The following is a 21,293-nucleotide window of genomic DNA, read 5'->3' as shown; positions in this document are numbered from 1 at the left end:
GGTAGATGGACCACCAATTGTTTTCCTGCCAGTTATTTCCATGAAACGCTGTGCTCGACGAACAGCACTGGCCATAGCCCAACGAATATCGATTAGCTCCATTTCTTTAGGATCTATTTGATCGTAATCTTCCTTTGTCAGGTTGGTATTGCCAATCTTCCCAGCGACTAACCCTTCATATGACTCCAATACAGATGCTAAGAAAACCATCTGTTGTTTCGCCGACTCCTCACTGAAATTTTGACCATTTTTCAAGTCAACTGCAATGTTACATTGAAAGACATTCTTTGGTGCTGATTGCTGTTGGTTTGATGTGCTTGAAGATGGTCCTTGACTTGGATTGTTGGAAGACATTCCACTATGAAAACCACTGTGTGAGGTTTCTTGAGTCATTGGTTGTAAATTTTCTGCAATGAAGGCTATTTTGGGAGATCATGTCTTTTGCATCAAGCTCTTTGGATAATAAAGTTCCACATTTTGTTGATATAACGAGTGATTGACTTTATGTGTTTTCTTTATTTCGAGCTCATGACTCTCAAGTTTCTCTATCAGCAAATCAACTATTAGAACACTTGCCTGGATTGTATTTTTTATCATCATTGCGAAGTATTGCCAATCCATTTCGTCCGGCAAAGAATCAAATAACTTGTCTACAAGCTCTTCTTGAGTAAACACAATCCCATGCCTGGCCAACTCTAGCTTTAGATGCCCGAAACATTCAATCATTTTTGGAACAGACTCATTTTTAAGAGATCCGAACAGATCAAATTCCTTTTTAGCTGTTTCTTTTTGTTTTTAATGATTTCTGTAGTACCAACACATTTCTTTTGTAATTTATCCCAAAGATCCTTTGCGTTTGAATACTCAATTAGTGAGATAATATCTTCTCTCACTGATTGGTTAATCAAAGCTATACATTTTTGTTCGGCCACAAAATATTCAATCTCTTCACTTTCTGACATGTTCTCAAAGTCTTCTCTTCCATTGTTAAAACCGTTTTTTAAGCTTTTCCAACTGGGGTACGCGAAGGCTTTCAACCATTCCTCGAATTGTTTTGCCCACCGGTTATAATCTTCAATTGCTAACAGCTTTGGTGGCTTATTATAGGTTCCATAAGCACTTTCCACACTAAGTGCATCCGACAACGTCTTTCTCGTACTTGGAGTATTCTCATTCATTCGGTTTGTTAAATCATCTCCACTGTTACCAGCAAACGCATACATTTCACTGAACGGGTTCATGAATTCTTCCATTGTTAAGTACCTGAGATGTTTATCAAACACTTAGAAAAATTTTTGATTTTAAAGATGTAAACACAAGGACACTTGGATCGAATGGCTCGTTCGATCGATTAGCACACCCTCAATCGGCTGGCTCGTTCGATCGATCAGCTGGTTCGATCGGCTGACAAACACAAATATGTAAAAAGTACACAATTATTGTCCGGTCGAGTGGCGTATTCGATCGACTAGCAATATGATTTCAGCAACAATATCAAGAGTCGACAATGTTGTCCGATCGAATTACTCGTTCGATCGGCTAACACTGATGATGTCAGCAACACTTTCTAACAGAAAATATCTGAACGGTTATGCAACTGGAATGATGACGTCAGCAAGTACATGAATCGGCTAGGTCGTTCGACCGGCTGACATCAGCAAACATGAACAGTTTTCCATAGATTTTGATCAATTTGAACAAGTTTTAGATTGAATCTGATTGTGAAACTTTGTAGGATTGTAATTCTAATGATTGCGATTCGATTGATAGCAAATTTGTCAATTTTCAACCGTAAAATCTCACTGAATTTTAAGTTTTTCCGGTTTTTATGATGTAAAAGTGAAAAATAAAACTAGATCTGAGAAGAGAATAGAAGAATCGGTCAAATTTCCAGCGAAATCTGAGTCGGAATGATAGAAATAACAAATTTCTGGTGAAATTTGTTTCTGAAACAGCAGACACGGCTTGAATTCTGGTGAACTCGTCTCTAAATCAACAAGAACGGCTTGAATTCCGGTGAATTCGTCTCTAAATCAACAAAAACGGCTTGAATTCCGGTGAATTCGTCTCTGTAGGTCTCGATTCAGCTTCCTATAGCTCTGATACCACTTGTTGGTCCCTCGGATGGGATCTTCTTGTTCGTAAACGTAGTTGAATCGTAAGTGATTAATGCGCGGAATTCATGTAATCACATATCACTTATACAAAGACAATATTCTACTCTGAATCATCGTCTGAAATTCTATTGAATGATGTGAAAGTGTACAGGAACCAGAAAGAACTCAGACTTACAAAAGGTAGCTAGAAAGTGAAAGTGTCAAAAGGTTCTAAATAAACTGACTGAGCAGCTATTTATAGGCAAGGACAGAATAAGAGAGTGCTGGCCGATTGGCTGGGCTAGCCGATCGGCTAATAATGCTAACCGATCGAGTAGCCTGCTCGATCGGCCGGGCTGTCCGATCGGCTGGGCTAGCCGATCGGCTGGCAGCAATAGCACTTAACAAAAACTTCACCGTATTCTTTCCTGCTTTACATACAAACATACAAAACATACACACAACTATACAAAATATAAGTACATGTTGACGGAAGCTACAGACGTTATTGCACTAACAGAAATGTTTTCCGATTCAGTCATTCCTTTCACCCAAACAAACCTAGGATGTCAGGAACGGGATTTGTCAAGTCTTATGGTACCATTACTTACTACTGAGCGGCGTAGCTAATGTTAATGAACGTATATAAGTCCCGTTTGTACAAACCAAATGTTATGCCAAACGTAAACATGTTATATGGAAACAATGTACTAAGTATGCTAAGTTAACATACAAAGCAGAAAAGTCATGTAAATCAATGTGCTAGCATGCTCAGTCCACATACATAGCAGAAATGTAAAGTAAAACAATGTACTAAGTTTGCTAAGTTAACATACAAAGCAGAAAAATCATGTAAATCAATGTGCTAGCATGTTAAGTAAACATACATAGCAAAACATAAAGAAATCATGTACTAATAGTGTACTAATGAACATAGCAAGTATATGATATGAAAACATGAAAAGCACGAAAGTAACAAGTAGGAACATGTGTTTCACCCCAAAACGTTTGAAAAACAGTAAAAGAGGGGACATGTACTCACTTGAGATTGCTTAATACACTTTAGATATCCACCAAGCAAAGCTAGAAGATCACGGAATCAAACGGCACCTAATATAGGTATCTACATTAATAAACGGACATATCAGAGGATCGGGTAGTATGAGGGTTCGTAAACCAAATGAGTGTGGGAACCCATGTAATATGGTTTGACAAAGCCTACATACTAAAACGAAAGCTATCCTAAGTGCTTTGGACCCGTTACGACCCGTTTAGGTAACTTATGCTACTTTAACGCGTCGTTCGCGTAAAACGCGTTCGGAACGCCTAACTAGTCCTATAACAAGTAAAATATGCCTTAACATGTTTAATATTGTTGTTAAATCAGCTTAGATGTCAAAAATTACGTTACATAGGCTTAAAATGAATTTTGGCGCAAAAAGGGCATTTTGGTAATTTACCATAAGGTATAACCTCGGAAGGTTATTCCCCACACAACTATGGTCACCTAATGTGTTTGGTCAGATCCTAATGATCGACCAAATGGGTCGGGTTCGAAAGTATAAGCGATTGTTTAGATCGCTTACCTTTATGACCCTAGATAAGCACAAATCTAAAAGTGACGAGCTAAACATGTTAAAACATGTTTAACGAGGTTTTGAAAACAGGTTTGGTATCAAGACAAAGGGTCTTGATACCCAAAAGTAGTTTGGTTACAAAATACGCAAGAATACGCATTTTGGCCGAAACTACGACTCGTCATTGAGCCTAGATAACGTGGTAATCAGTGGGAATAGTCACTAGGGACTATAACCATCGTGATTACGCTCACGTTATGAAGTTCAAACGAACTTCGTGTTGACCATAAACTGGTCAATGCAGAAAGTTAAACGCAGTTTGACTTTAACGCTAAAAACGAATGAAAAGAACGAAAGAATACTTACAGAAGGTCCCCGCAAGATTTGATCCGATTTTCTCTCAGGTATGAAGCATATACTTCAACTTAGAGAGCATAAATCAGATTCAAATTGTGGGTTTTCGCAAATGAGAGGAAGGGGTATTTATAGATGTGGTAGAGCCGTTAAGATCGTTCCTCGTAATCTGAGATTCAATCACAGCCGTACACATCGAGCCCATTATTTTAAAAAACCATTGGAGCCCCTAGATTAAGCCCATGGTTTGTTAAAAACCATTTGCAAGTGGGAAACATGGGTATAACAGCTGTAAACAGCTATTAAATCAGATTCCGCACATCTGGCAGACCCTCGCGGCCCGCGTAAGGGACCTGCAGATGTTCACGCGGCCCGCCTGGGTGTCTCAGTTCAGCAACAGTTTGCAAAATTACAGTTTTGGTCCCTGTTATGTTATAAGGTCCATTCCGACATGTTTAAGGCCCGTTAAGCAAACTTTAAGGCCCTAAAATGATGCCTAAACATTGTAGACATGAAACATGCTCAAAAATGTGCCGGATGTCGGTTCGTTTGGTCGTACGATCGCGATGTTCGCTTATTTACGACGAAATGCGCACAAGCGCGAAAAACGATCCAAATGGTGCGACGAATGGATTTTTCTTATGCCAAACACTAAAATAAAATATTTTAACGCTTACATAAATTTTTGGATGTCCGGATGTATTCAGAACGTAAGTTATGCGCGAAAATGCAAACTTATGCACTTTTTGACGCTTTTAGTCCCTGAATGAGCATAAAGTTTATTTTAGCACACCGAACCCCTCAAAGACTATTTCTAAGCTATGTAAAAGATATTTAGGGTGTTTTTAACTTACGATCATGTTTCGGAATGTTCGTTACAGTTCAAATTGGCATACTTTCGCAGTTTGTCTATTTTAGTCCTTGTAAGCGAATTAACTTGATTTTGCCATACCAAAGCCTTCATAACTTATTTCTAAGTTATGTAAAGGTTATTTATGGTATGTTATGTGACAACCGATAATTAACGCCTTTTAATTACGCGATTAACAAACGGTTAAGGCAATAATAATTAGTGTTTAAGGCATGAATTAACTTAATTAGGCTCTTGGTATGCCTCAGAACGCTGATCGGACTTTACAGTGTCCGACGTAACTTTTAGCGTTTCAACTCTAAAATTTTATTTTACGGCGATCAATTAAACTCGGGAGCAAAAACGGGCTTTGAAAACGCTAATGGGCCACTCAAGATACGCGTTAATGGGCTTTTCGGCTCAACCCACCTTATGGAAACCCTAGTATAAAAGCTATTTTATAACATGTAACCCTCATTTTTTCAAATGTTCAGCCGACACACATTGCCCCTCTCTCTAAATCATATTTCCCTTCATTTTCCTTAACATCTCCTCACAAACCCTAACTCCCCCACTAAAGACATCAGGCACCCCTCTGTCTTCTCTCGAGCTCCGACAACCGAAGCCAAACTTCCAGAGACGAGGACCCCCCCAACTCCCATGTGTTACACCACATGACAACCCCCTTTCTCGACATTAAACAACCGGCCACTACCGTTTGGTGGTGGCGTACGACAGCAACGGGATCAGCAAGTGAGAGAGAGAGAGGAGAGGGAACAGAGAGAGAGACAAAGGGGCGACAACTAGAGTGGCGCCGCCGCTCACGACGGCAACAGTGGGACACCGAATTGGGTTTTTTTGGTGCAGAGCTCCGTTCAGGTTCAGTCTCGGCAGGGTGAAGATGATCGATTTTGATGATGATTTTTGTGGTGGTGGTGCGACTGAAATCAGGCGGCGGAGCCGCTTTTGCCACAAAACTCTGTTAAGCGGGTGATGCCGGTGATGGTGCCTGAGGTGATGACGGCACGGTGGTGCGACACGGACCGGCAACCCACTCCGCGCGGTGGCTCCAGCTACAGTAATGGCAATGGTGGTTATTTTAGTTTTCTTTCGAGTTGCCATGGTTTGGTTCAAGTTCAGTCAGGTGTCGGCTCGAGTCAGAATTCGGTTCAGGTTTCGCGACACGGTAGGTCCGGGTCAACTCAGTTCGAGTTTGGTCAAACTCCGTCACACTTAGTCAAAGCCTGGTCAACGCAAGACCCGGTCAATTCAGGACCCGGTAAAGTTTAGACGTAGCGAGTTACTACTTCGTTATTTTAGATTATTAGTTATATGGACCCGAGCTTGAACGATTCGATTAAAAATTAGTTACATTTTGATATATTCAACAAGAATTATATATATATTGTTTGTTTGTTGAATTTTGACAAAATATTGACAACTATGATTGTCGGGGCATCCTAAAAACAGGGGAAACTCTGCCCGATTTTCATTAAAAACCCAATAAACGAAGCGTACTTTTGTTGTAAAAACCGACGCTTATCGAAATCCAAGTTTTTCTTATAAAAGAAATATATATGCATACTTATTTTGACGACGTTATAAGATTACGAAACCGATACTTATTTAAAATAAATATAACGCTTATAGTTATTTCAAACATTGATATTCCCGATACTTATTTAAAATAAACGAAATTATTTATGTTATCTCAAACATCGATATTCCGAACACTTTCTACAAGATAAATATAATGTTCTATTTATTTCGAACATCGATATTTCCGAACATTTTTACGAACAAATATAATGTTTATACTCATTTCAAACGCCCAAAATTCAGAAATATTTTATAAAATAAATACAATGTTTTATATTTATTCCTAACGTCAAAGATTCAGAAATCGTATTTCAACAGTCTAGTGTTCGGAAAACATATAACATAAATATAATTATTTATATTTATAAAAATTATTCGTTACAGACGTCTAAACCGAACACGACACGTACCGCTACACCTCTACGTATTTCTAGTTACCATGACTAACACAAATTCGTGTATATATATTTGATTATATACATAAATATAAATATATATCTTTTTATCACTCGAAAACTAAGTCGATCTTGAGACTTAGTTTTATCCCGATTATAAGCGGGATCAAACAACAATAGATTGGTTATTCTAAGTCAAAATAATAACACCTTCTTAGAATCGTTTAGTTAACGAGTCGATTGAGCTCGGACATGTAGTTTAACTACGTTTAAATTAGATAACTCATAAGTATTCCTTTGTAGGAATGTCGTAGTTGCACGCTAGATAATTCACATTCTTGGAATGGCACTACGGAATCACGCTAAGCTAGCACTGCACAAGAATGTCAAGGTGAGTTTATAACCCCCACTTTTTCCTAGTTTTACGTTTTTACAAATGTTTTCGGGGGTGGAAAGACATGCAAGTTTTGCAAAGGTAAACAATTTTTCGATAAACGAAAACTCATATTTCTAAACAATGTTACGAATGGATTTCAAGGAACTCAAATGGTTCACGAACGATTTATACTAAACATACCGGTTTTACAAAACAAACACGTATTTTCGCAAACGTGCATGATTTTCATGACTAGTGACGAGAATGTCCTAGTTACAACAATGGGACTGGGTTGGCCTGCGGACGAAAAACGAGACAACTCAGTGAGATCATGTCCCCCTTTTCTTTCAACGTTTCGGTTTACAACTTTCGGGGGGAAATACATGTCAAACTTAGGTATGATTAAGTTATGGAATGAACTCTTAGATCATGTGAGCATAGGATGTAACTGAGGTGCCATTAATCCTTTTGAGGACCAAGGAACAAAGGTTAGATCTAATGGGTACGGGCGAGCCCCACTCACGGTCCATGGGTGACTACTTAGAGTGCTGTTGTGTCCCAGTCGAGGTGGTTCGACACTTAAATTGCCTACGCGGGTTGAGTACCTCCTATGTCATCGCATATATTAATGTCCTCGCGAAACATTAATGACCAACATGTTCGTAGACGCTTTACATACCAACTTACAACACTATAACTTTCAAATGTTTTTAATATTCATTTGACGCAAACTCATAATACATGTATTTACAAACTTTGATAATGTTTTCAACTTATGTACAAGTAAGAGGACGTCTTGCTCCTGCTTACAAGTACTCTTTTGGGCTCGGCCCATTCTCTCTCGTGCAATGCACGAAGACTCTTGTGGGCTAGACCCACAGTTTTCATATAACATGCCAAGAAATTGATTTTACTAAATTTTCTCCACAACTTATAAAAACCGGTTATTCAAAAAGATTGATTCCAAATGTGTTAAAAACCGGCATCTTGTGATATTCATTGCTTTCCATCTTTGATCGAAAAATATTATTCATCTGATTCATTTTCAATTGAAAATCCTATGAGATTCGTTTGAAACAAACATTCAGATCTACTTCATTGAACCTTGCATTGGATTTCAAAACACGGTGAAGTTGTTTGATAACCGCTATTATTAGATTAGTTCATTCACTACGACACCTTGTGGTGTCGGTATAAACTATAGCTTGGGCTAGTCACGAACGAGTGTTTCATGCAAAACACAGTGGTACTTTCTTGATCACCGATATTATCGAATTATTTCACTCACTACGACACCTTGTAGTGTCGGTATAAACTTGTAGCTTGTGCTAATCATGATCAATTTTTCATGCGAAACTATATATGCGCTTCGTTTGACCAATCATTTAACTAGTCTTAATGCAACCTTGTATTAGGACGATGATACACCATGTTCGGTTGTATTTCATTTCGGTGTATCCTTGCAACTCAATAATGTCAACACGTTGATTTTATTCATTCAATGGTTCGATAGATGACAAATCATTTTTATGATTCTATTTAATTGAGCTTGTTGAATTCGAGTCTCAATCATACAATAACCAACGCAAGTTTTCGCTGGTAGTAAATTATATTGTTTCAAAAATTGATTTGTATATTGTGAACATTCATTTGGAATTCTATTGGTCGAAATTCCTCTTTTGTTGAATCCCATAAACTTGGTCACATTGGTGACAGCATCACTACGCTTCGTTCACTCGACATCGATTTCTGGAACAAACTCAGTTGAACCGTTGGCTTCTTATTGATGCAAAATGTCCTTACACTCACGTAATCTGAATAAGTCTTCACTCGATTACGTGTTTATTCACTTTGGTATTATTCGGACTTACCTGCGAACAACACAACTCTGAGGAGATAACATAGACTAAATTTCGAGGACGAAATTTCTGCAACAGGGGGAGAATGTGACAACCAGCACTTAACGCCTTTTAATTACGCGATTAACAAATGGTTAAGGCAATAATAATTAGTGTTTAAGGCACGAATTAACTTAATTAGGCTCTTGGTATGCCTCGGAACGCTGATCGGACGTTACAGTGCGCGTATGAGGATTTTCGGGAAATCTACTGAATATTAAGCGATAACAAACTGACACCGTACAAACTACTGACAACGCCAAAAAAAACGAAATTTATACGTATAACTTATAGTTATGAATGTGGTTTTGCGAAATATTATCTTTTCGAACGACACAAAGCGCAAACGTGAACGAAAAACGTGGAACAGCAACGCGCCGACAATCAACGACGAAACGGAAGCACCGGACTCGAATCTCTGTCTCGATATTAATATATTATGACATCTTTAGCTTTATTTTTAATTTTATTATTAGTAGTCGAAATCGGATCAAAGAATGGACAAGAAACGACAAACAAGGCTTTTACGCGATATAACGCGACCAACGAACGGACGTGTCAAACAACAGCATCCGACGTAACTTTTAGCGTTTCAACTCTAGAATTTTATTTTACGGCGATCCATTAAACTCGGGAGCGAAAACGGGCTTTGAAAATGCTAATGGGCCACTCAAGATACGCGTTAATAGGCTTTTGGGCAACCCTAGTATAAAAGCTATTTTATAACATGTAACCCTCATTTTTTCAAATGTTCAGCCGACACACATTGCCCCTCTCTCTAAATCATATTTCCCTTCATCTTCCTTAACATCTCTTCACTAACCCTAACTCCCCCCCTAAAGACATCAGGCACCCCTCTGTCTTCTCTCGAGCTCCGACAACCAGAGCCAAACTTCCAGCGACGAGCACATCCTCCCCCAACTCCCACCTGTTACACCACATGACAACCCCCTTTCTCGACAATAAACAACTGGCCACCACCGTTTGGTGGTGGCGTACGACAGCAACGGGACAAGCAAGTGAGAGAGAGAGAGGAGAAGGAACAGAGAAAGAGAGAAAGGGGCGACAAATAGAGTGGCGCCGCCGCTCACGGCGGCAACAGTGGGACACCGAATTGGGTTTTTTTTTTGGTGCAGAGCTCCGTTCAGGTTCAGTCTCGGCAGGGGTGAAGATGATCGATTTTGATGATGATTTTTGTGGTGGTGGTACGACTGAAATCAGGCGGCAGAGCCGCTTTTGCCACAAAACTCCGTTAAGCGGGTGATGCCGATTGTCACACCCCCAAAATCCACATGCGGAACACCACCGCTTGGAGGCGTGACTGACCAGGATCCAGCCACCAATTATACTGAGCATTGATTAATAGTAGAAATATTTGCTATCCAAAGTAGTTAGCAACATCGTAGTTTAAGTTCGATAATTAGCTTAACAAAACAGCGGAAGCATAAACCAAATAGTTTTAAAGATAGTTCTTAGTTCAAGATAATTAAACCCAACACACGGGTTTTGACGAACACTACACATCCCCAAGCAGCAGCTCCTCAGTCATTGGATACCTGCAAAGCATGCAGTAAGGGGTCAACAATAATGCTGAGTGAGTTCACTAGTTGTCCAGTTTTAGTTTACCAAAAACTTAAGTTGTTTAGATAAAGCATTTATAATCACGTTGTGGGGAGCTACCCCATCTGTAAGCTCACTAAACTGTAGATACCGAAACTGTTGACGGCAAGTTGTTGTGCCCCGAGTCAATGTCTATCGTCATTGACCATATTGCAAGGTCTACTAGTTCACGCCCGATCTCCCCCGGTCACGGTGTGAGGTTGTCAAACCTAATAGCGCTATCAACTAATAACCCGTTCGCCCCCGGCGATTAATCGGTACTGTAAGCAGGGACTTAAAGTGATAGAGTTTCGTTTAGCATGGCTAGTTGTGATTTATAAATAATATCCAAACGTATCTCCCCCGGAGATAGTAATTACCCATTCTGTTTTTCCCCGGAGTAATGGGTCAAAAGTGTTTTTCCCCAAAGTTGGTAGTTTGTTCGTGTCCCTCCACGGGACGCATGCTTTTTAGTGTGTGAACTCACCTTGGGTTGCTCGGCAGATTAGGTTACTTTGTCAAACACGTTGGTCACCACGTCCTAACATGGTTACCAGTATAGGTCAGGTTTGGTGTACGTAAAATCTACACATAACTAACACGTAGCATGCATACAATTAGACAGTGGGTTATTGGGCCGGCCCTAACATTTACACAGTCAAACAGCAACACATAGTCCAGTCAACAGGTAGCCCATATTAAACACATTATGGCCCAATAACCAGAGTGGACAGCCCAGTCGCAACCAGGTGGTCTCGAGTCGCAACCAGGAGGTCTCGGCTTGTCACGCTGTGGTTGCGAGTCGCAACCGTGTGGTCTCGAGTTGTCACGCTGTGGTTGCGAGTCGCAACCGTGTGGTCTCGAGTTGTCACGCTGTGGTTGCGAGTCGCAACCGTGTGGTCTCGAGTCGCAATGCTGCCCTTTACTTGTTCATGTGCAAATTCAGATATATCAGGCTGAATTGTACTATGTAATCAGGCCCAAATCAAGTAATAACCAATGAGGTTTTCACTAACAAGTTTTCCTAATCTGACCATTAATAAGAATGGATCAAACATTGCCCTTTTTAAAATCTTCAAACCATATTCAACAAGTTCATCATAAGTTCATCATTTTTAGGGTTTTTATGTCAAACATAACCATACATTTTTATGAACCAATTCACATATTTTAACAAGATCATTTGCAAGAAACAATGAAACATTCATTTTGTAACCTTGAACATAGTTCGGTTGGCCATAATCATTCTTAAACCACCATTCTTTAGCCATTTTAAACATGTTATCAAGCTTTCATACATAAGGGTTTGCACATATTGTCAAACTTCACAAATCATCCTAAAAATCATGCATAACACTTCTAACTAAGCACTTTCTAGTTCATTAAACACACATAATAGAACACTAACCGGTTATGAAGAAGGTGCCGAAATGAAGGAAGAAAATGAGAGAATGAAATGTCCGACTTGTGGTGATGATCTTGACCGAGTTTCTTGACCGAGATCCTTTGTTGTTACCGATTTGCTCCAAGCTTGAACCGAGATTAAGGAGAGAAAATAGTGTTGTTGAGGGTTTTCTAGTGGGAGAGAGAAGAGTGTTTGTGTGTTTGTGTAAAATGAAGGAAGTGGGGAAAGGTTGGGATTTTATACAAGGTTCAAAAATAGGCTTAGGGGGTTTCGGCCCAAACCGGTTACGGCCCAAGTGGTCTCGAGACCGAGTGGTCTCGAGTCGTGGTCTCGACTCACTAGTTTATATGCATATATATATATATATAACACATACATACCACACATATCATGTAAAAAGTCACGTTTCCATTTAATAATATTTATATATACACAATGATAATACAAGATGTTCGTTCGGAAAAACCTAGAGTGTCACATTATCCCCGAGTTTTAAGAACTTTCGTCCCGAAAGTTAAGGCAGCCACTGTCAAGCTAGAGTGTTTCAGCGGGGTCTCACATCATCCCCCCGTTAGTTTGGAATTTCGTCCCGAAATTCGGTTGTAGCTTCAGTGCTGGGGGTTTCGTTTGGGAACAACTGGGGATACTTGCACTTCATCTGGTCTTCCCGCTCCCAGGTAAACTCTGGGCCACGCCGTGAGTTCCAACGAACTCGCACGAGAGGTATTTGGCTACGTTTGAGGGTTTTGATCTCTCGATCCATGATCTCAATCGGTTCCTCAGTAAAGTGTAGCTGTTCATCAATAGTTAGTTCCTTGAAGGGAATTATGAGTGTTTCATCTGACAGACACTTCTTCAGATTAGACACGTGAAAAACATTGTGCACTGCACTCAGCTCTGCAGGCAGGTTCAATCTATAAGCAACCTTACCGATTTTCTCGGTAATTTCGAATGGTCCAACATATCGCGGATTCAGCTTGCCTCGTTTACCGAAACGAACCACACCCTTCCAGGGTGAGACTTTAAGTAGAACCCGGTCCCCGACCTGGAATTCTAGCGGTTTCCTACGCTTATCAGCGTAGCTTTTCTGACGGTCACGAGCTGCCGCCATGCGTTGTCTGATCTGGGTAATCTTTTCCATCGTATCTACCACCAGTTCTGGGCCTGTGATTTGACTGTCACCGACTTCCGCCCAGCAAAGAGGTGATCGGCATTTACGACCGTACAATGCCTCAAAAGGTGCCGCCTGAATGCTAGTGTGGTAGCTGTTATTGTAGGAGAATTCCACCAGCGGTAGATGCTTTTCCCAGTTCTTGCCAAAATCGATCACACATGCTCTAAGCATGTCTTCCAGGGTTTGGATGGTGCGTTCAGACTGCCCATCCGTTTGTGGGTGATAAGCGGTGCTCATGTCCAAGCGTGAGCCAAAGGATTTGTGCATAGCTTGCCACAACTCGGAAGTAAAACGAGCGTCTCGGTCGGAAATAATAGAAGTTGGCACCCCGTGTCTCGAGACTACTTCCTTTAAATAGATTTCTGCCAAGGTAGAAAACTTGTCTGTTTCCTTAATGGCCAGAAAGTGTGAAGAGTTAGTCAATCGATCCACTATTACCCAAATAGTGTCATTCCCGCGTTGGGATCTAGGTAGCCCCGTAACAAAATCCATGGAAATTTGTTCCCATTTCCACTTCGGGATTTCGGGTTGCTGGAGTAGTCCTGCTGGTTACTGATACTCAGTCTTGACTCTTGCGCAGGTTAAACATTTGCTAACGTAAGCTGCTATGTGGGCTTTCATGCCAGGCCACCAGTAAGTGGTCCTTAAGTCGTGGTACATCTTATCTGAACCAGGATGTACTGAATAACGGGACTTATGGGCTTCGTCCATCACAAGCTCTCGTAGATCTCCGTAAAGTGGGACCCAAATGCGCCCTGCCACATAGTAGGCGCCGTCTTCTTTTTGCTCTAGTCGTTGTCTCGATCCTCGCAGGGACTCAGCCCTGATGTTTTCCGGTTTCAGAGCTTCAGCCTGAGCATTTCGAATCTGGGTAGGGAGATTAGACTGGATGGTAAGTTGTAATGCTCGCACGCGCTTGGGCGTAGTGTCTTTTCGGCTGAGGGCGTCTGCCACGACATTGGCCTTGCCCGGATGGTACTTGATGGCGCATTCATAATCATTCAGGAGTTCGACCCATCGAAGTTGTCGCATGTTTAATTCCTTTTGCTTGAAGATATGCTCGAGACTCCTGTGATCGGTGTAAATGGTGCACTTGGTACCGTACAGGTAATGTCTCCATATCTTAAGCGCAAAGATCACTGCTCCTAGTTCCAAGTCGTGCGTAGTATAGTTCCTTTCGTGCGTCTTAAGTTGTCGAGAGGCGTAAGCAATAACTTTGTCGCGTTGCATCAACACACAACTGAGCCCATGGATGGACGCATCGCAGTAAACCACAAAGTCGTCCGTTCCTTCAGGTAACGAGAGAATAGGAGCACTACAGAGGTTATCCTTTAGTTTCTGAAATGCGGTTTCCTGAGCTTCACCCCATTTATAAACCATACCCTTCTGAGTAAGAGCCGTGAGAGGCTGAGCAATCTTTGAGAATCCCATGATAAATCTTCGATAGTACCCTGCTAGTCCCAAGAATTGGCGGACTTCGGTCGGAGTCTTAGGGGTAGGCCAATTCTTTATAGAGTCGATCTTTGCAGGGTCGACGTGAATTCCATCCTTGTTAACCACGTGCCCAAGGAAATGGACTTCTCGAAGCCAGAAGTCGCATTTCGAGAACTTGGCATACAGTTGCTCATTGCGAAGGAGTTCGAGGATAAGGCGCAGGTGCTGTTCATGCTCTTCTTGACTTTTCGAGTAGATCAGGATGTCGTCTATAAACACGATCACAAATTTGTCGAGGTAAGGTTTGCACACTCGGTTCATGAGATCCATGAATACCGCGGGCGCGTTGGTCATTCCAAAGGGCATGACAAGGAATTCATAGTGACCATAACGAGTCCTGAATGCAGTTTTGGAGATGTCTTCATTACGGACTCTCAGCTGATGATAGCCCGATCGTAAGTCGATCTTAGAGTAGTAGCTCCATCCTTGCAACTGATCGAATAGGTCGTCGATTCGCGGGAGAGGGTAACGATTCTTGATGGTAACTTTGTTCAGCTCACGATAGTCAATGCACATTCGGAACGTGCCATCCTTCTTCTTAACAAAGAGTACCGGTGCTCCCCAGGGTGATGAACTAGGGCGGATAAACCCTTTATCCAATAGTTCCTGTAGTTGAGTAGAGAGTTCCTTTAATTCCGCGGGGGCTAGTCGATAAGGCGCACGAGCTATGGGCGCTGCTCCGGGAGCTAGCTCGATTTGGAATTCGACCTGACGATGGGGAGGGAGTCCTGGTAATTCTTCAGGAAATACCTCGGGGTAGTCACGCACCACTGGAAAATCTTCGATCCTCTTCTCCTTTTCCTGCGTGTTGGTGACAAGTGCTAAGATAGCGGTGTGCCCTTTTCGTAAACACTTCTGGGCCTTCAAGAATGAGATGACGCCTGAGATTTCTCCGCCCTTGCCACCTTGTACAATGAGGGGTTTGCCAGAACGGCGGGGAATACGAACTGCTTTCACTTGACAGAGGATCTCAGCGCGATGTTTGGATAACCAATCCATACCGATGACGACGTCGAAGCTTCCAAGAGTAACAGGGAAAAGATCGATGCTAAACGTCTGACCAGACAGTTCTAGTTTGCAGCCTTTGATAACATGTGAGGCCTCGATGTTTCTACCATTAGCTAACTCGACGATATGATGTGAACTTAGTAACGAAAGCGGACGCTTAAGCTTCTTACTAATACGTAGGGACACATAACTAGCATCGGCTCCAGAATCAAATAATACAGAAACATAACGATCATCGAGTAGGAACTTACCCGCCACGACATTGGGGTCATTCCTCGCTTCTCCAGCTCCAATCACAAAAGCCCTTCCCCTAGCGCCATTCCCAGCATTGTTGTTCTGATCGTTGTTCCCAGCTCCCTGATTGTTGTTGCGGTTCTGGTTCAGTTCAGGGCAATTCTTCTTGTAGTGCCCCTCAGCTCCACACTGGAAACAACCCTTAGCGTTCCCGTGATGCTGCTGCTGCTGGTTCTGCCCCACGGGACGTGGACTCCTACAGTCCTTGGCCTCATGCCCCATCTTATTACATCGCTGACACTGACTTTTCCCACAAGGCCCACTGTGATGTCGATTGCACTTGTTGCACTTGGGGTGGTTACCGCGATAGCCACCCTGCTGTTGAGTGCCCTTGTTGTTTTCAGTTTTCTTTTGCTGTGCTGGGGCCTGAGTGGGGTTAGCATCCTTGCTTTGATTTCCTTCCCACTTACGCTTGTTGTCACTAGAAGTTCCGACAGTAGCACTGATCCTTTTGGGCAACCTGCCCTCCTCTATGGCCTGATCAGTGAGTTTGTGAGCAAGTCGAACGATCGGCTGAATGGTAGTGAGGTTGGCTGAAGTAACATGGCTTCGAATTTCTGGGGCCAAACCCTTGACGTACAACTCGATTCTTCGATACATAGGTCGGGACATGTTTGGGCAAAGAGCAGCATAGTCATTGGACAGCTTGGTGTAGGTTTCAATCTCTGACCCAACCATCTTAAGCGCATAGTACTCGTTCTCAAGTTTGTGGATGTCATCCCGGTGACAGTACTCCTCCTTAATCATGTCCTTGAAATCCTCCCAAGCAGTAGCATTAGCAGTTTCTAATCCAAACATCTGAATTTGCGCCTTCCACCAGGAAAGCGCGTTTCCTTCAAGCGTAGCAGTAGCAAACTTCACCCAATTCGCAGGGGGACACTCACAGATAGCAAAGACAGCTTCAACTTTCTCAATCCAGTGCAGAAGACCTATGGCACCCTCAGTGCCGTTGAAAGGGAGAGGCTTGCAATCCATGAAAGTTTTGAAAGTACACACGGGTGGTTGCGCAGGTGCATGCTGACCTGTTCGTGAGAAGCGAAGCGTATAGATTTAGGGATAAAAGGCGATGTGGCGGTAGGATCTAAACATCCTAGGGTAACGAGTTTACCTCCAGGGTGAGCTGCGAAAGCTGCAGCCACTGTGTTAAGCAGGTTAGTGAATTGAGCCTGAGTCATGTTGATGTTTCCTCTTCCACGTCCACTCATTGTCTTCATAATCAGAAAACATAGTATGAGTGTGATGTCGTAATGTAGCGAGAATAAGATAGAAGAGAGAGGTGTATCTATCTAATTAGGCACACTAGTACGTATAACAAAACATTAAACATAAGGTAAGCAATCAAGTAAACACTAGTCCGAGCTATGAGGTCTAATGTGTTGAGCCTTGCACTTGGAGTGTAGTATCGTCGCGAGTCACAGGTTATAGTCTGGTTTTTCCCAAAAAGATTTTCCCCTTTTTAAAACCAAGTTCACTATAACCAATGGCTCTGATACCAATCTGTCACACCCCCAAAATCCACATGCGGAACACCACCGCTTGGAGGCGTGACTGACCAGGATCCAGCCACCAATTATACTGAGCATTGATTAATAGTAGAAATATTTGCTATCCAAAGTAGTTAGCAACATCGTAGTTTAAGTTCGATAATTAGCTTAACAAAACAGCGGAAGCATAAACCAAATAGTTTTAAAGATAGTTCTTAGTTCAAGATAATTAAACCCAACACACGGGTTTTGACGAACACTACACATCCCCAAGCAGCAGCTCCTCAGTCACTGGATACCTGCAAAGCATGCAGTAAGGGGTCAACAATAATGCTGAGTGAGTTCACTAGTTGTCCAGTTTTAGTTTACCGAAAACTTAAGTTGTTTAGATAAAGCATTTATAATCACGTTGTGGGGAGCTACCCCATCTGTAAGCTCACTAAACTGTAGATACCGAAACTGTTGACGGCAAGTTGTTGTGCCCCGAGTCAATGTCTATCGTCATTGACCATATTGCAAGGTCTACTAGTTCACGCCCGATCTCCCCCGGTCACGGTGTGAGGTTGTCAAACCTAATAGCGCTATCAACTAATAACCCGTTCGCCCCCGGCGATTAATCGGTACTGTAAGCAGGGACTTAAAGTGATAGAGTTTCGTTTAGCATGGCTATTTATGATTTATAAATAATATCCAAACGTATCTCCCCCGGAGATAGTAATTACCCATTCTGTTTTCCCCCGGAGTAATGGGGCAAAAGTGTTTTTCCCCAAAGTTGGTAGTTTGTTCGTGTCCCTCCACGGGACGCATGCTTTTTAGTGTGTGAACTCACCTTGGGTTGCTCGGCAGATTAGGTTACTTTGTCAAACACGTTGGTCACCACGTCCTAACATGGTTACCAGTATAGGTCAGGTTTGGTGTACGTAAAATCTACACATAACTAACACGTAGCATGCATACAATTAGACAGTGGGTTATTGGGCCGGCCCTAACATTTACACAGTCAAACAGCAACACATAGTCCAGTCAACAGGTAGCCCATATTAAACACATTATGGCCCAATAACCAGAGTGGACAGCCCAGTCGCAACCAGGTGGTCTCGAGTCGCAACCAGGAGGTCTCGGCTTGTCACGCTGTGGTTGCGAGTCGCAACCGTGTGGTCTCGAGTTGTCACGCTGTGGTTGCGAGTCGCAACCGTGTGGTCTCGAGTTGTCACGCTGTGGTTGCGAGTCGCAACCGTGTGGTCTCGAGTCGCAATGCTGCCCTTTACTTGTTCATGTGCAAATTCAGATATATCAGGCTGAATTGTACTATGTAATCAGGCCCAAATCAAGTAATAACCAATGAGGTTTCACTAACAAGTTTTCCTAATCTGACCATTAATAAGAATGGATCAAACATTGCCCTTTTTAAAATCTTCAAACCATATTCAACAAGTTCATCATAAGTTCATCATTTTTAGGGTTTTCATGTCAAACATAACCATACATTTTTATGAACCAATTCACATATTTTAACAAGATCATTTGCAAGAAACAATGAAACATTCATTTTGTAACCTTGAACATAGTTCGGTTGGCCATAATCATTCTTAAACCACCATTCTTTAGCCATTTTAAACATGTTATCAAGCTTTCATACATAAGGGTTTGCACATATTGTCAAACTTCACAAATCATCCTAAAAATCATGCATAACACTTCTAACTAAGCACTTTCTAGTTCATTAAACACACATAATAGAACACTAACCGGTTATGAAGAAGGTGCCGAAATGAAGGAAGAAAATGAGAGAATGAAATGTCCGACTTGTGGTGATGATCTTGACCGAGTTTCTTGACCGAGATCCTTTGTTGTTACCGATTTGCTCCAAGCTTGAACCGAGATTAAGGAGAGAAAATAGTGTTGTTGAGGGTTTTCTAGTGGGAGAGAGAAGAGTGTTTGTGTGTTTGTGTAAAATGAAGGAAGTGGGGAAAGGTTGGGATTTTATACAAGGTTCAAAAATAGGCTTAGGGGGTTTCGGCCCAAACCGGTTACGGCCCAAGTGGTCTCGAGACCGAGTGGTCTCGAGTCGTGGTCTCGACTCACTAGTTTATACGCATATATATATATATATAACACATACATACCACACATATCATGTAAAAAGTCACGTTTCCATTTAATAATATTTATATATACACAATGATAATACAAGATGTTCGTTCGGAAAAACCTAGAGTGTCACATTATCCCCGAGTTTTAAGAACTTTCGTCCCGAAAGTTAAGGCAGCCACTGTCAAGCTAGAGTGTTTCAGCGGGGTCTCACACCGATGATGGTGCCTGAGGTGATGACGGCACGGTGGTGCGACACGGACCGGCAACCCACTCCGCGCGGTGGCTCCAGCTATAGTAATGGCAGTGGTGGTTATTTTAGTTTTCTTTCGAGTTGCCATGGTTTGGTTCAAGTTCACTCAGGTGTCGGTTCGGGTGGTTCGATTCAGAATCAGAGTTCGGGTCAACCCAGTTAACACAAGCTTGAACTGATTCGATTAAAAATTAGTTACATTTTGATATATCCAACAAGAATTATATATATATATATATATATATATATATATATATATATATATATTGTTTGTTTGTTGAATTTTAACAAAATATCGACAACTATGATTGTTGGGGCATCCTAAAAGCAGGGGAAACTCTGCCCGATTTTCATTTAAAACCCGATAAATGAAGCGTACTTTTGTTATAAAAACCGCTCTTATCGAAATCCAAGTTTTTCTTATAAAAGAAATATATATGCATATTTATTTTGACGACGTTATAAGATTACAAAACCGATACTTATTTAAAATAAATATAACGCTTATAGTTATTTCAAATATTGATATTCCCGATACTTATTTAAAATACACATAATTATTTATGTTATCTCAAACATCGATATTCCGAACACTTTCTACAAGATAAATATAATGTTCTATTTATTTCGAACATCGATATTTCCGAACATTTTTACGAACAAATATAATGCTTATACTCATTTCAAACCCCCAAAATTCGGAAATATTTTAGAAAATAAATATAATGTTTTATATTTATTCCTAACGTCAAAGATTCGGAAATCGTTTTTCAACAGTCTAGTGTTCGGAAAACATATAACATAAATATAATTATTTATATTTTTTTCGAGTGTCCAGACTTCGATTGTTCTTATAAAAATTATTCGTTACAAACATCTAAACCGAACACGACACGTACCGCTACACCTCTACATATTTCTAGTTACGATGACTAACACAACTTCGTGTATATATATTTGATTATATACATAAATATAAATATATATCTTTTAATCACTCAAAAACTAAGTCGATCTTGAGAATTAGTTTTATTCCGATTATAAGCGGGATCAAACAGCAATAGATTGGTTATTCTAAGTCAAAATAATAACACCTTCTTAGAATCATTTAGTTAACGATTCAGTTGAGCTCGGACACGTAGTTTAACTACCTTTAAATTAGATAACTCATAAGTATTACTTCGTAGGAATGTCGTAGTTGCACGCTAGATAATTCACGTTCTTGGAACGGCACTACGGAATCATGCTAAGCTAGCACTGCACAGGAATGTCTAGGTGAGTTCATAACCCCCACTTTTTCCTAGTTTTACGTTTTCACAAATGTTTTCGGGGGTAGAAAGACATGC

This window comes from Helianthus annuus, chromosome 3 (genome assembly GCF_002127325.2).
Source record: "Helianthus annuus cultivar XRQ/B chromosome 3, HanXRQr2.0-SUNRISE, whole genome shotgun sequence".
Taxonomy (NCBI): domain Eukaryota; kingdom Viridiplantae; phylum Streptophyta; class Magnoliopsida; order Asterales; family Asteraceae; genus Helianthus; species Helianthus annuus.
Note: the sequence above shows the minus strand (reverse complement) of the source record.